At 39.3% G+C, this 14,028-nt stretch overlaps 1 long non-coding RNA gene across 1 annotated transcript in view; it reads left to right on the top strand.

Annotated features, from left to right (window-relative positions):
• LOC121037850 (uncharacterized) overlaps positions 1–5,021 on the top strand; it is a 30,271-nt gene extending 25,250 nt beyond the window's left edge. Inside the window, exon 4 of the long non-coding RNA XR_005794022.1 lies at positions 4,136–5,021. This is a non-coding gene — a long non-coding RNA (uncharacterized LOC121037850). The remainder of the gene's footprint in view (positions 1–4,135) is intronic.
• The last annotated feature ends 9,007 nt before the right edge of the window (positions 5,022–14,028 follow it).

The following is a 14,028-nucleotide window of genomic DNA, read 5'->3' as shown; positions in this document are numbered from 1 at the left end:
ATAAAAAGGCAATGAAATCTAGCCCATACGCTTGAGAATTTTGTTGTCTATTTGAAGAGCTCTGACACATAAACAGGCAAAGTTACAATAGAATGGGAACAAATGCAAGAATAGAGGTAGAAACAATGTACCTTGGATAAAGGGAGAAACTAATTTCCTAGGGCAGTGTTAGGGAAGAAAAACTGATTTTTTTGATGTGGTTCTTGAAGGATGAAAAGGTGTCCCAGCTTAGAAAAAAAGGGTGACATTTGAAGCAGAGCAAATAGCAGGTGCAGTGGCCACGGAAAGATAATCTCTTACGGCAATTCATCAAAGATGGTGATGTTCAATGTGGCTAGAGCTTGGAGTACATGTAATAGCTGGTGCAAACAATTGTATTTTGGTCACATTTAAAATGTCCTTTCACGCCAAACTCAGGAGCTTGAGTTTTGTTTTTCAGGCTTATGTAAATATGTGGAATTTGAAGCAGGTGAATGATGGTAATAGATTTTTTTGAAAGGAAGATACCTTTGGGAGCTGTATGGAGGACAGCCTTGAGAAGCAGACTGAAGTAACATCAGATAGAAAACCAAGATGATCATCCAGATGAGCGCCGATGCAGATCTAAGCAAGGAAAGACGGTGGCTTGGAAAGGAGAGAAGGGGAAAGTCTCATGAGAAGTTTCCAAGCAAGAATTGGCAGGACTTGCTAATGGTTTAGATACAGAGTGAAAAGTAAATAGTATGTATCTTTGGAATTTTTGGCTAGGAAAACTGAGAGAATCATGAAAGACAGTAGGAAAAGTAGGCTAGCAGAGATGAAGGGGAGTTAGAACTTGGATGTGTCTGTCCCTTCAAAAAGTTTGTGGAACATCCATGTGGACATGTCTATTAGTTAGAACTATGAGTCTCTGCTGGGCAGAAAGATAAGGAATTGCATTCTATGAATCATTAGCAATTGATCATGCTAAAAGCCAGGGCCTAAACAAAAACAATAAACAAAAAACAAGTCAACCCATAGCTGCCCAGCTAGATTGAGGAAGGGACTCTAACTTTTGTTCCTAGATATTTTGTATCCGATGTCATATCTGACATATACAAAACTCACTTTTTTCCTGGGCTGGTAAAGACTGGGAAGGAATAATGGGCATTTGTTTATTTTCCAATGTACTCATGACCCCAGTGAAACAGCCTCCTACCAGATCTCCTTGCCTTCTGTCTTTCCCAAGGCTTTCTGCATGTTGCTCTCAGGCTATTTATCCTAACTGAGTACTGGTCTAATCATGTCTCGCCCACATTTTGCTCAAAAATCTTTCAAGCCCCTTCCCATTACATATAACATAAAGCCCTGCCTTTTCAGTGGTACTCTTTCTCTACCTCTTTCCTTTCCCACACCTCCTACATAGAATAGCATCAGTTGCCTTTCCTCAAACATGCCTCTCTTCATGGCCTCTCTTCAAGGTGCTTGTGTTCCTTCTTCCTGTTCATATCTGTCATGATCCTCTTAATCTCAAGGATGGCTCCAATACCAGCAACCTGTCCTCTCCACAGAGTGTGGGACCTTTATCATAGCACTAAACTGCATTATTCCTTAAATGAGTGCTTGTGGGGGCGCCTGGGTGGCGCAGTCGGTTAAGCGTCTGACTTCAACCAGGTCACGATCTCACGGTCCGTGAGTTCGAGCCCTGCGTCGGGCTCTGGGCTGATGGCTCAGAGCCTGGAGCCTGTTTCCGATTCTGTGTCTCCCTCTCTCTCTGCCCCTCGCCCGTTCATGCTCTGTCTCTCTCTGTCCCAAAAATAAATAAACGTTGAAAAAAAAAATAAAAAAAAATTAGTGCTTGTGATTTATATCACATAAACTGTTGAGAAAAGGGCTGCCTTGTTCATGTAAGGGCAGCCATGCTGCCTCTTACACAGTAGTTGTATGATAATAATAGATATTTCCTATACCTCATATTTTTGTTTCTTTCACCTTGTAAGGGCATATATGATAACTCATTTTCACTTGGTATATTCATTTTGATTTCCTGACCAAAGGATTTTGTTTTGTATTTTATTATTTTTTTTAGCCAAAGTGACTCCCTGCTTAGTTTTTTCCCTTTATCTCCATCCATTGCCAAGGCCAACAATAGATAAGAACCTCAGTGGCTATGGAATCAACCCTCCACAAGCCTGGCCCTCTCATTCTACAGTGGAAAATATCAAGAGAAGGAGGATAACCCATGAAAATTTAGTTCATTCAGATCATAACATATAGTTTCATATTTAGGAAAATAACCCCTTAGAAGTTTCTAGTTTCTTTGGGAATAGGAACAAATAAAAATATAGTTCAACCAAATGAGACTTGGGTTGATATATCGGAATAATAGAGAATCTAAGCTTTTAAAAAAATGTGTTAACATTTTTAGTTTTCCTCTCTGATAGAAGCAAATCTAGTCAATTTTCATGGACCTTAGACAGAATCAAAGATCAGCATGTTGAAGTTAATCAGTAACTTGAAATGCCTTTTTTCATGTGTTTGGAAGAAAGAAAAGGAGACAGATTGCTGTGAAAGGATAAGATGTTATTGCTGCAGAAATGCTTGTATCTCTACCAATTTTAAATGTCAGTTTTCTTCTCCCTAAGTTTATTTTACCTGTCTACTTGGATGAGATTCATAACTATCCATGTCTGAGGAATATTATCTTTCTTTTATACATTTTGTTGTAGAGCATTTCATCATACTTTGTGCACTGTATGTTGAAAATTCTGAAACTATATTACATCGCAGAAACAATTCCAGACTTAACTTGAAAAAGAGTCACAAATTGGACTGGAATGAAAATCATATATTTTGGAAAAGCAAACCAGTAAAAGCTGGACATGTTATGTTCTAAAATAATGGGTTACATTTCTTTAATCTTTGAAATAGTATCTGTGTAGTATTTTCCCATAAAGTATTACATATAGATAAGATTTGAGAATAGAATGAGATTTTGGAGGTCATCTAGACAAATGTATCACCTCATGGATAAGGAAATATTAAGCTTAGGAATGTTAAGTCCCCTTTGCAAGGTCACATAGAAATCAGCAGCAGAGCCTGAGAATTTAACTTGTCTGATTCCAGATCTGTGTCTCTTTTACTTATGCTACAATGTCTATATTATCTGCATTCAAAACTAGAATGTATATAGTAACAGTCTGATTTGACCGAAATGGAAACAATGGCACAGAGTATTAGAAATCAGAACTGTCCTCCCAAATCTGGACATTTGATAATTAACACCCAAGAATACTTGTTTCTTAGTTTATTTGTGCCCACAGTTTACTTTTTCAATGTAAATATTATGTTGTTTTTTTTTTTAAATCAATTTTCATGGTCTTCATTAAATTGGCCAAAAGAAAAATGAAGAAAACCAAACACTGGTGCTCCACACGTAGTGAACAGCTTTAATACCATTTGAATCTCAATCATCAAATATTAAGAATCCTTGGTACATGAAGTAATTCAAAGTCAAAGACAGTAGATCATTATGTTCCAGAAATTACGTGCTAAAATGTGTAATCACGCAGAGCGTCTTTTAAAACAAAACAAACAAGGAAACAAATAAGCACCTTTAGAGTTGCTGGTTGGGATGGAGGTGTGCACGGAGCAAAACTCACACTGCCATATTTCTGGTATCTTGATTCTTGGAGCTTATCATCAAAGTTACATCACCTTTATGTGAAATTGTGAGGGGGACAGCCTTCAGGAAGGAAAGCTTTGAACCAAGGTAAAAATATATAATGAGCAGTATGTCCATAAGCAGTCAGAAGAATACCTTCTCAAAGTCCTCTGAGTCTGGATTCATTATTCATGGTTTTAAATATTCAGGGTTCACAGGTCCAATCTGTGCTAGGCAATAATTCTGTGTTGCCCTGAGCCCCATGGTGTGCACAGCTGTTTGGAAAAGTCAAGAAGTACTGGTGAAGGTGATGCATGGCCGCTGGATTTTTTTTTTTTTTAATTTTATTCCTGTCGGACTTGAAAGGGTGAGAATTTGGAAGAGGGGAGAGCCTATGATGATAGTCCTAATTAAAGAAAATTATTCACTCTTACCAGCACTTAGTCATCTAAAATAGTAACTTCTTTGGATTCCAAACCTGAAAGTAACTGTTACTTGGCAATTTTCTCATAGGTCCCTGAGAGCAGTCTGTAAGCCGCTAACGACCAGTGGCTGAACCTGAGGGAGCTACAACAATGGCGGTGGAGGAGTGGAGAACATTACCAACTCCAGTCCAGTCCTGTTTCTTAAACCGTCTATTTTAATCCTGTCTATCCCTGCCCTTCCTGATGTTATGTTTCCAAGTAATCCCAGTCTTTCACGCTCTGAAAAGAGATGCGTCTCTGTGACCCTGCGTAGCATTATGGAAAGAGAGGGAGAGCTGAGTCTGTTTTGTCATTTCTGATGGTGTGAAGATGGGCAGGTGAGTGTTCTTTAATGCCTCTGTGCGTTACTTTCCTCATCTTGAGAATGGGATGATAAAATCTATCTTTTAGGTGTTCGTTGTGAGGGTTAAATGTGGCAGATATATAGTAGGTACTCAATCATTAATAGGAATAATTGTATATTCTCTACCCCTTTCTCAAATACCTGGTGAAAACTGTATTCAGGGGTGAGGATTCTTTTGCTCCAGCTCAGACCTCTTCAGTTCCACTATGTTTATCTTAGTCACCTAGGCAAATGGGTAGCAGCTGTTTTTGCATTAATGGTAAAGACAGAAGATTCTCTCCCCTACAGGACTCAGATGAGTTCCATTCTGAGACACCCCTTTGATCCAATCTCATGGACATTTTGTGTATTTATGCCACTGTCCTCAAAGCAAGCCTCTCCAAAGCTGGTGCTTTGCCCCTGCATACTCTTCCTTCTCGTTGACTTCCCTCCTAATCTTTACAATATATTCTATGAAAGTTTTATTTTATTGTATGTAACTCTCTCTTAGTCCCCATGCTTTGATTGAACTTTGCTTCTGCCACAAAGACACCAATTCTCTTCTTGTTATAAATTCCAGACTTGGTTACCAGTCCCTGTCTCGGTTGAATTCTCACTACTTCTACTGCTACAGCCCTCATCCCAGACGCCATCATTATTTGCCTGAAATGATACAATGGTCTATAAACCAGGTGTCTGCTTCTGCCTCTACATCTGTATCATGCATTGTCAGCATAGTAGCCAGAATGATCCTTATAAACCAAAGTCAGATCGTGTCACTTTGTTACTACTTCAGGGCAGGGACCATATCACTTTATCTGTGAATCTCTAATGCTTTTCATTGGAACTTAGCAGACTCTCCAAAAATATTTTGCTGAGTGATTAGAAACTAAGAGAAAAAAGATAAAGAAGAAATATGGCAATCATTGCCACATCCTTTCTCTCTCTCTCTCTCTCTCTCTCTCTCTTTTAAAAAAGCTTATTTATTTTGATAGAGAGAGAGAGGAGAAACAACAGGGGATGGGCAGAGGGACAGTGGGACAGAAGATGTGAAGCAGGCTCTGTGCTGACATCACAGAGCTCGATGTGGGGCTCAAACTCGTGAACCATGACATCATGACCTGAGCCAAAGTCAGATGCTTAACCGACTGACCCACCCAGGCACTGCCACGTCTTCCCGTAAACTCTTGAATATCTGTAACTCATTTTGTTTGTAACTTCACATCATTTTATTTGATAAACAAGCCCATCACCTAAAAGGTAAGCAGATGTGTACCTCGAAACCCAGAAAAGTTAAGGGATGTGCCCAAAATCACAATGGCAGTGAGATTAGGGGCTTGGGCTTGAATTCATCCTTCTTCCTCCAAACAGTATGTTCTTCCTGTTATGCCATATTTCACATGCAAGTTTGGAGGTCCCCAGGCTTGTCTACCCTAACATGTGGTTTTACAATACATGTCATTTTTGGGAACATCTTTGGTAAAGGCAAAAATCTGACTTTACAGGAAACTCCAAGGTAGACATGGAAGTGTGGCAGCCAGGAGGATCCTGGCAGAATCCAGGCAGAATTCTCCAAAGTCTACTTTCTGCATACCATCTTTAGAGTACACATCATTTAATACAGAACCTGGGCAACAGGAGTGATTATTATATGCTTATAAATAATCTCCACCAAAAATTTAAATCTGTAAACGTAAGTGGTTTTCCATCTAGGAAATCTGATTTTGTTCGTGTTTTCATTATTAAATTAGGTCTGGTAGAGTCTAGAGAAACATTGGCAGGAAACATCTAACTTACTAAAATCAGATATTCAAAAGAAGTTTAATTTCTGTCTGAATTGATAATATAAAGTAGTGAAGTTAAAATTCTAGAAGCTGTGTTCAGTAGATGAACTCATAGTGTGACAAGATATGGAAGTAACCAAAACAGATTTTCTCTACTTTGTAAATAATTATATTCCTTCAGACCAGTGCTAACATTGGAAGCGGTTGTGGGGCAGTGTGGGAAGGAGGAGGGAGTCAGAGTTGATTTTTATGTGCTTCCTAGAGAACGGCTTGTTAAAGAGCAGAAAACAATGATGACAACAGTGACAGGAAAAGTCCACCTTCCCAAAGTGTACAGAAGATTAAGATGGAATGGCAATACATTCTGGACAGCTTTTCTTGTTCCAAAGTGATAATGGTGGTCAAGTAGACTTTTATGATTCTTTGTAACTGATGGTGTTACGTGTCTACGTGGCAGTCTCAGTTTCTGCTACTTATCTTCCTAGTTTATTCCTTCACGTACTACTGCTTGAACTAGATTGAACTAGATTGTTCGTATTATGTCTTCATAGTCTCTCAGGCCCCACATCCCTAAATAATGGTCTCATTCTAAAAGGTGTTTAATAAATATTTTTGAGAAATTTACCTTACATTCTAAGAAGAGCGTGCTGTCTGTATTTGAGGTTTTCTAACTTCTGAAAATTGGACCCACATCAACACAAAACTGTTTTTTACACAATGTTTAAAAAAATTTTACACGTTGTTTAAAATGTGACATAATACAGTACAGACACAGGAAACCAAAACAGACTCCATGGTCATTTCATCCCCAACTTTAAATGAGACACCGTGAGTGTTAATCAAACTCAGGAAGGCAGATGCATCTCAGAATTTTGAGGGTCATAAAAGATGTTTTAGTCCTGTCAATTAAAGCAAAAATTGACCTTTCATTCTTCTTGATTTGATACTTGCTCTAAATCAGTAAGGTACTAAATTTACGTCACAAAGTGCATGTGGCTATTTGCAGTTGGTGCTAGTAAGGAAAACCAGGGAACATTGTTTGTATTAAATGAGACAACACATTTAAGAGTTTATCTCAGGTTTCTGCATAGCAAGTATTAAATAAAGGTTATAATTCATTTTCTAATTTCCCTATTTTCATTTTAAAAGTTTAGTAGTCATGACTTAGATTTATGACTTGAAGTGATATAGTATCTCAGTTGCCTCTATTACAAAAGCCAGCAGAGAGATTAAAGAGGAAACTAGCTGGAAAATATCTTTGACTAAAATATACATATCTGTTGTAATGGATTGCGCTCCCTCTCACCATATATACGTATACACATATGTATATGTGAATAGTATATATGTGTATATATACATATAAGTAGTACAGAGAAATGTGGTAAGATCTTGATCTATTAATAATAACTTACTTCTATTTACATTAACTTTTTTATAACCAAAAAGTTATCCTTTTCATGGGAATATTTCTCTCCTTTGGAGCAGATAACATACATCCATGAAAGTAGAGGAAATAAATCAGGCAAACTTATCTTCATCTTCTTAAATGTAATTATCTTCTGACATTTTGTTTTTACTTAAAATTTCCTAATAGCATATATGTAAGCATCTTAATAGAGGGTAAGAAGTGAGATGTGGATAGCCACATATCCACTTTGAATCTCAGCCACTGAATCTCTAAAAAGGAATATTAAGAACTCTTCTGCCCTCTTCTCAGAATGTTATTGGAGAATTAAACGCAAAACCTTAAAATTTCACATTTGCATGATTGCCACTTAAATTTCCATCAAATATAAAATGTTTGTTAGTGACATCACAACATGTAGGAAATCTGTATTAGTTGAACAGATTTTACAGCAGGTACATTTAGCTTTGTAATATAGGCATTTGTTTTTGAAATAAGCTTACACGTCCTTGCATTTTCTTTGGCATACATGTGTATGTATGAAATGTAACAAAGTAGTGAGGCAGGTTTCTTTATGAGTTCTAATTCTTCGATGTACACAGCCAATAACCTTTTGATTATCTAATATGTGGCAGGCATTGGGCAGGCTGCTGGTGATACAAAGGGAAAGAAGTTGTGGCCTCATTCTCAAGGAGCTCACAGTCTCAAGTGGGAGATGAACACGCAGAAACATAATTATATTACAGCGGGATGAGGCTGTTGGGGCCATGTGGACACAGAACTCGGGAGCACACAGAGACAGGGCCTCCCGATGCACCTGCGGTGAGGTGGCAATGACAAAGCATTCCTTAAGGAGGTAGCTTCTGGTCTGGATTTTGAAACATAACTAAGGTTCCACCACTGGAATAGGGTCTGAGGTGATGTGGGCATTCCAGTCAGTGGGAACAGAATCTACATGTGATGCTAAAGAGGCTTGAAACTGGTAAACCCAGTGTGTTGAAATAATGTCTCGTTGTTTTTAATTTATATATGTTGGAGTTAGAAAAACTGAATGTGTTTTCACGAATATGGCTACTTAAAACATCTACTACAGGATGACCAAATGAATCATTATCACAGTTCCTGCTGTGGCTGAATTTTTTGTTTCTTAACCTCAAACCCCATAGTAAACCATGTCGCATTTCCATGGGTCAACTCTTCAGTGATTGTTAATAATGTCATCTTTCACCTGGACCACTGCCCAGAGTCTCCACCCCAGGTTTTGACCCACTGTGTTACCACCGGAGATATCGTAAATCAGCTTAGAGCTTTTATTTCTACAAGACAGATGATCCTGTCACTGCTCTACTTAAAACATTTAAGGGCTCCCAATTTCCTACAATATTAAGTCTTACTGTGGGAGACAATGTTCTTCACAAGCTGGCCCCAATTTTTCCAATCTTTTCCCAAACTCTGTTCTTTCTACTCTCAACCAGGTTCTCTAGGCTTACACCATCACAAATTACTCACGGTTCTCCCCCATTCCATATCCTTGTCTAACTCATATCTTTGTACACAAAACAACGCAGTATGTTGAGACAAAGGGAACTTGCTATGGTTGGAGCTCCTGGGTGAGGGGAGAAGGGAAGAAGACGAGGCCACTGAAGCAATACATGTGGACTAGATGACAGAGAATTGCCAAGGCTATATAATAAGTCTTGGTTCTATTCTACATTCACAGTCCTTCTCAAACATTTTTGTCTATTCCAAAGTATTCCAAAGAAGGAAGAAGAATATTTTGCACACCCCACCCCCATGGGTTTGGGTACATTGCCTGAAGAAGGGCCATGATAAGTGAAAAATTTATTTGAAGTCTCCTTTCATATTTTTGTATTCTACTGTGTATTTGCCTATTAGTTTTGATACTAAAACAATATTTGAAAGTTCTTGCCATCAAGTAAAATTGAATTTCAAGGAGGATATTATGCTGGGTTTTCAATTCTCCTGGCACACTGCCAGGACTCCTGGGGAATGTGTATTCCGGATTAAGAAGCACACTTGAGGATGAGTAACCACTGGTGGATTTGAAGGAGGCAGTGGCAGCAACAAACTCGCAGTTAACTGTTTTAAATTTAGACAAGGAATGAATTAATATCACTGGGGTCTGGAAAGGTCTGATGGTGGCCTGGAAGATGGATTGGAGGTGTGAGGATGGAAGAGGGAGAATGGGCTGTTCAGGGTACCACTTCGATGGTGATACAAACTATTGAGGAAAATTCCATTTTTGGACTTGGTATTTGAGTAGATAACATTATTATTTATTGAGATAGGTATATAAACAGAAGATTTTCAATTCTGCACAAGGAAGTTTGAGTTGAATTGGGGATATATGGGTGGAGACACTCAATAGAAAGCTGAATGCCAGGTTTGGAGACCAGGGGATAAGTATGCTTGCCTTCTCTCCCTCCCTCCACTCCCCCTGCCCTCCCCCCATTGCCTATCTATTTACATCTGGGAATCATAAGTCTATAAGTGGAAATTAAAACAATGGGAATAGATAAAATTGCCTAGGGAAGAAATAAGGAATTCTAAGAAGAAAGTGTTGCAACAAAGAAAAAAAGAGGTCCCTAAAGAAGAAGAGGTAGTGAGGAAGAAAAAAAGCAAGATCTATGAAGAAATGTTAACATTGTATCCAAACTTAGAGACCTCCTAATACATGTTCTCATTTGATAAATTAAGAAGTCACAGCTTAAAAATAGCAAATGATTGCCCTAAGAACCTTGTTGTATTTTCTCATTCCTGGCTGAGCATTCTTACCACATTTTAATGATCTTGTCATATCAATAAAACTTCTAGTGTTTCATTAATCTTGCCTCTAGGGGCACCTGGGTGGCTCAGTTGGTTAAGCATCCCACTTTGGCTCAGGTCAGTATCTCACGATTTGTGAATTCGAGCCCCCGCTAGGGCTCTGTTCTGATAGCTCAGAGCCTGGGGTCTGCTTCAGATTCTGTGTGTGTGTGTCTCTCTCTCTGCCCCTCCCCCGGATGCTCTCTGTCTCTCTCACAAAAATAAACATTAAAAAAATTAAAAAAAAAAACCCACCCATATTTATTAATCTTGCATCTACCATGGCATATACTAAAGTGTTTCACAAAGAGCACTCAATACAGTTTTTTAAAGAAAGAAGTGGAATACAAATTATCTTTTGGAAATAAGAGTGGGCAGCAACTTGATGTTCAGTAGATCAAATTAAATGTGAGACCAATGAGGAATTTTTTTAAAAAAACAACAACTGTATATTAATGTATCAATGGAAAAATAAATCAACTACCTCAGATCCATTGCAAAGGGAATTTTCAGTAACTTTCCCCTGGACACTTCTACACGGAAGGGTTATTTCTGGTACTTCTTCACCTCCCTTTGGAACTTCTTTCCTTGCTCTTGGAGTTCTCATTCCCAAATACCGTTCTGTGTCTGTGTCCTAATCCTCCTGCTTCCTCACCACGTCCAGCCCGCCTTCTTCAATACCCACACTGCAACATCAGCCCTGGAACTCCAGTCACAGATGTTAATGGAAATAGTCAACATTTTCAGATCTGCTTCTGTTACAAGTGGACGCATGCTGCTTTAAATGGATGACAACTGTGTACTTTTCAAGGAGAGCCACCTGGTGCTAGGGTTGGGTCGCATTCCACTTGGGGGTTCCAGGAGGGAGTAGAAATAGCACATTCTTGTACTCAGAGTGTCAGAAGGTGGGTGGTTCCCCTGGAGGAGAGCCAGCCATTTTGTACACGACTCTTCTGTCCTCTGGAACATTTAGAATGCAGCCCGGGCTGGTTCTTCAGGCATAAAAAAGCAGTGGGCTTGATACTTTGCTCTCGTTCTCTAAGTAATGATTAGGTTGGGTAAGGAAGCATTTGCCTTTTTAAAATATAGGGGAACCACTCTCTCGGCTTCACAGAAAACTGAAAGTGGCTTCTTGCCAGAGATTTGTGCAGCTTACTGGCTTGGTGGGCGGAAAAAATAGCACAGACCAATGTGAGGGAGACATCGACTCATCCTCCTTCCAACATGTGCCTGTGATGCCTCCCCAGAAATGCTGGGCAGATGGTGAAGATCACCTTGGTGGCATTTTGCATCAGAACTCAGAGTTTGTGTGCAGGAAGCCTCCGATGGGAGCGGGGTCTCAGACGAGTTTGTGCACGTCTACATTTTGGTGCCACGGTGCCGTCGCTGAGATTTGCATCTGTGTGGGGCGAGGAGGAGAAAGCGCATCTCACATGATGCTAATGACAGTGGTTCGCAGTGTTAAAAAGATGAGGGAAGGTCAGAGGAGTTAATTACTGATGGTAAAAAACCTAAATGCTCAGAGGAATTAACTGGTATTCTGTAATTAATTGTAAAAAAGGCTCTTTCAGTCAAAAAATATGATCTTAATATAGCCATCCGTAGTTTGAATTCCATCTACAGTTATTGCATTCTGTGAACATTATCTTATTGTACTAATAACGAGTTTGGAGGCAGCAAGCTACATTCTTTTGACCAGGTTTAAAAGAAAATAAATTGAGTGTGCAGAGAAGACAAAGCAGAGAAAACAATATCTTTGATATCTTGCTTATTATACTGCCATAGAATGAATATCACAAGTGCTCTTGATGACGAAGACAGTTTAGATTGTTTAGAATTGAAGAGACAACATCACATAGTTTCCTTGTTGCTACAGATTTTACAGATTTTCTGGCGCACAGAGATGAGATGGATTAAATAGTAGCGTTTCACTGTAATGATAACTCTTTGAAAAAAATATCAGACACGTAGGAGATTTGGGGGGATGTGTTCTATCATGAGTTGAATTTTCCACTGTAATCAATTTTCTGGCACATATCAAGATGTACCAGCCCTGTACGCAGGTGAAGAAGGGAGATGAAATACCGTAAGTATCTTCCTGATTTTTCTTATCTCCCCAAATAGAACTTAGATCATGCTTTCCTCTCACTTATTCGGGAATTTCCCACTGACGTCCTGTGAGGCTGCAGAGAGGGATTCCCTAGGAATCTGTATATATATCATAGTCACTGAACTCAGAATTTACCTATGAAGTATTGAATAAAAAGTAGAGTTATGTCAAGTTACCTTAAACAGAATAGTTTTCAGATCTGCAAAACTTAATAGTAACCAGACTGACTCAACGTTATTAAAGAAAGGTATTTTCATTATTATGGGAGGAAGATCACAAAGGCCAATATTGACAAGTGTTCGTCCAAGCACTGTGCCAAGGAGGGAGAAGTGGGGGCCAACCGAGGTTCAGGCTTCCAGTCTCATTGGCAAAGCTATTATTAGTATGGTGGCACTGGATACCCCAGGCTACCTTAAACTAATGCTCTTATATATTCAATTAAGGCAACTTCTTTGTTATAAGCTCACCAGGCAAACTTCTGCTTATGATTTGGCTTCCAATAGAGGGTAGGAAAAGGGTTGTACCAATTCCAATATTGGAGACTTTGTGATAGGTCTATTCGTAGTTTGATTCTGGTTTTATGCATCTGTTTGCCCAGTTGGTTGCTGTGAGTTTACACTGAGAACTTGCATTTGCTCTTAGTGCCCTGAAAACATTAGGTTTTTGAGCCTGACAGGCTAAAGGTGAAAATGCTCTTGCTGTTAGGATACTTGGAGTCAGTCAGCCAGGGTTCCTCTGATGACATTTGTATGCAACACTGCTGGCCAACATATAGACTGTTTATACTTCTGGAACATCCATGTGAGTTTCTCTTTTTGTTAATTCAACAAAGGTGGGGACAAAGTTTCTAAAAGTAAGGCTTAGGTGTTACTAGGAAAAGCAAAGATGGCTTAAGGAAACTAGGAGAAATAGCTTTCTCAATTAATACATTTCAAGCAGTGATTCCTAACCTACGTATAAAGCAGGCTTCATCTTGGGAAGCACTCGGGAACTTAGAGAACTTACTTCATTCATTCAGTTTTATGTTCTAGCCAGTCCTCTAAACGCATGTGACAACAATCTGCTCACCATTAAGGGCTGGCCTATGTCTCACCAGAGACCAGTCCTCTTCTCGTGTGTGTCTCTCTAGCCATTAGCAGATGGCAGGGAGCAGATAGAAGAGGTGCAGCATTGGGTTCAATCAGGGTTGGGCTTTCACCAAGAGAGTATGCAAAGGGAGCAGACCAGAGCGGGAGTGGAGGTGTGTGCCAACAAGTGTTTATGATGAGTGACTGTGGATTTTAAGCTGGGTAAGGAGGGAAAAAAATGAGGTGTGTGTGTGTGTGTGTGTGTGTGTGTGTGTGTGTGTGTGTGTATGTGTGTGTGATGAAGTGGTGGGAGCAATGGATTGCCAGTTTCGGAGAGGCTGAAGGATTGGTAGAGTAAGGGTGCCAGGAGATGAAATGGAAAGATGGGAAATGGTGGGCAAGTG

The sequence above is a fragment of the Herpailurus yagouaroundi genome, unplaced genomic scaffold (assembly GCF_014898765.1).
Source record: "Herpailurus yagouaroundi ecotype Mexico unplaced genomic scaffold, PumYag 164, whole genome shotgun sequence".
In the NCBI taxonomy this organism is placed as follows: Eukaryota; Metazoa; Chordata; class Mammalia; order Carnivora; family Felidae; genus Herpailurus; species Herpailurus yagouaroundi.
This window is presented reverse-complemented; position numbering and strand designations above follow the sequence as displayed.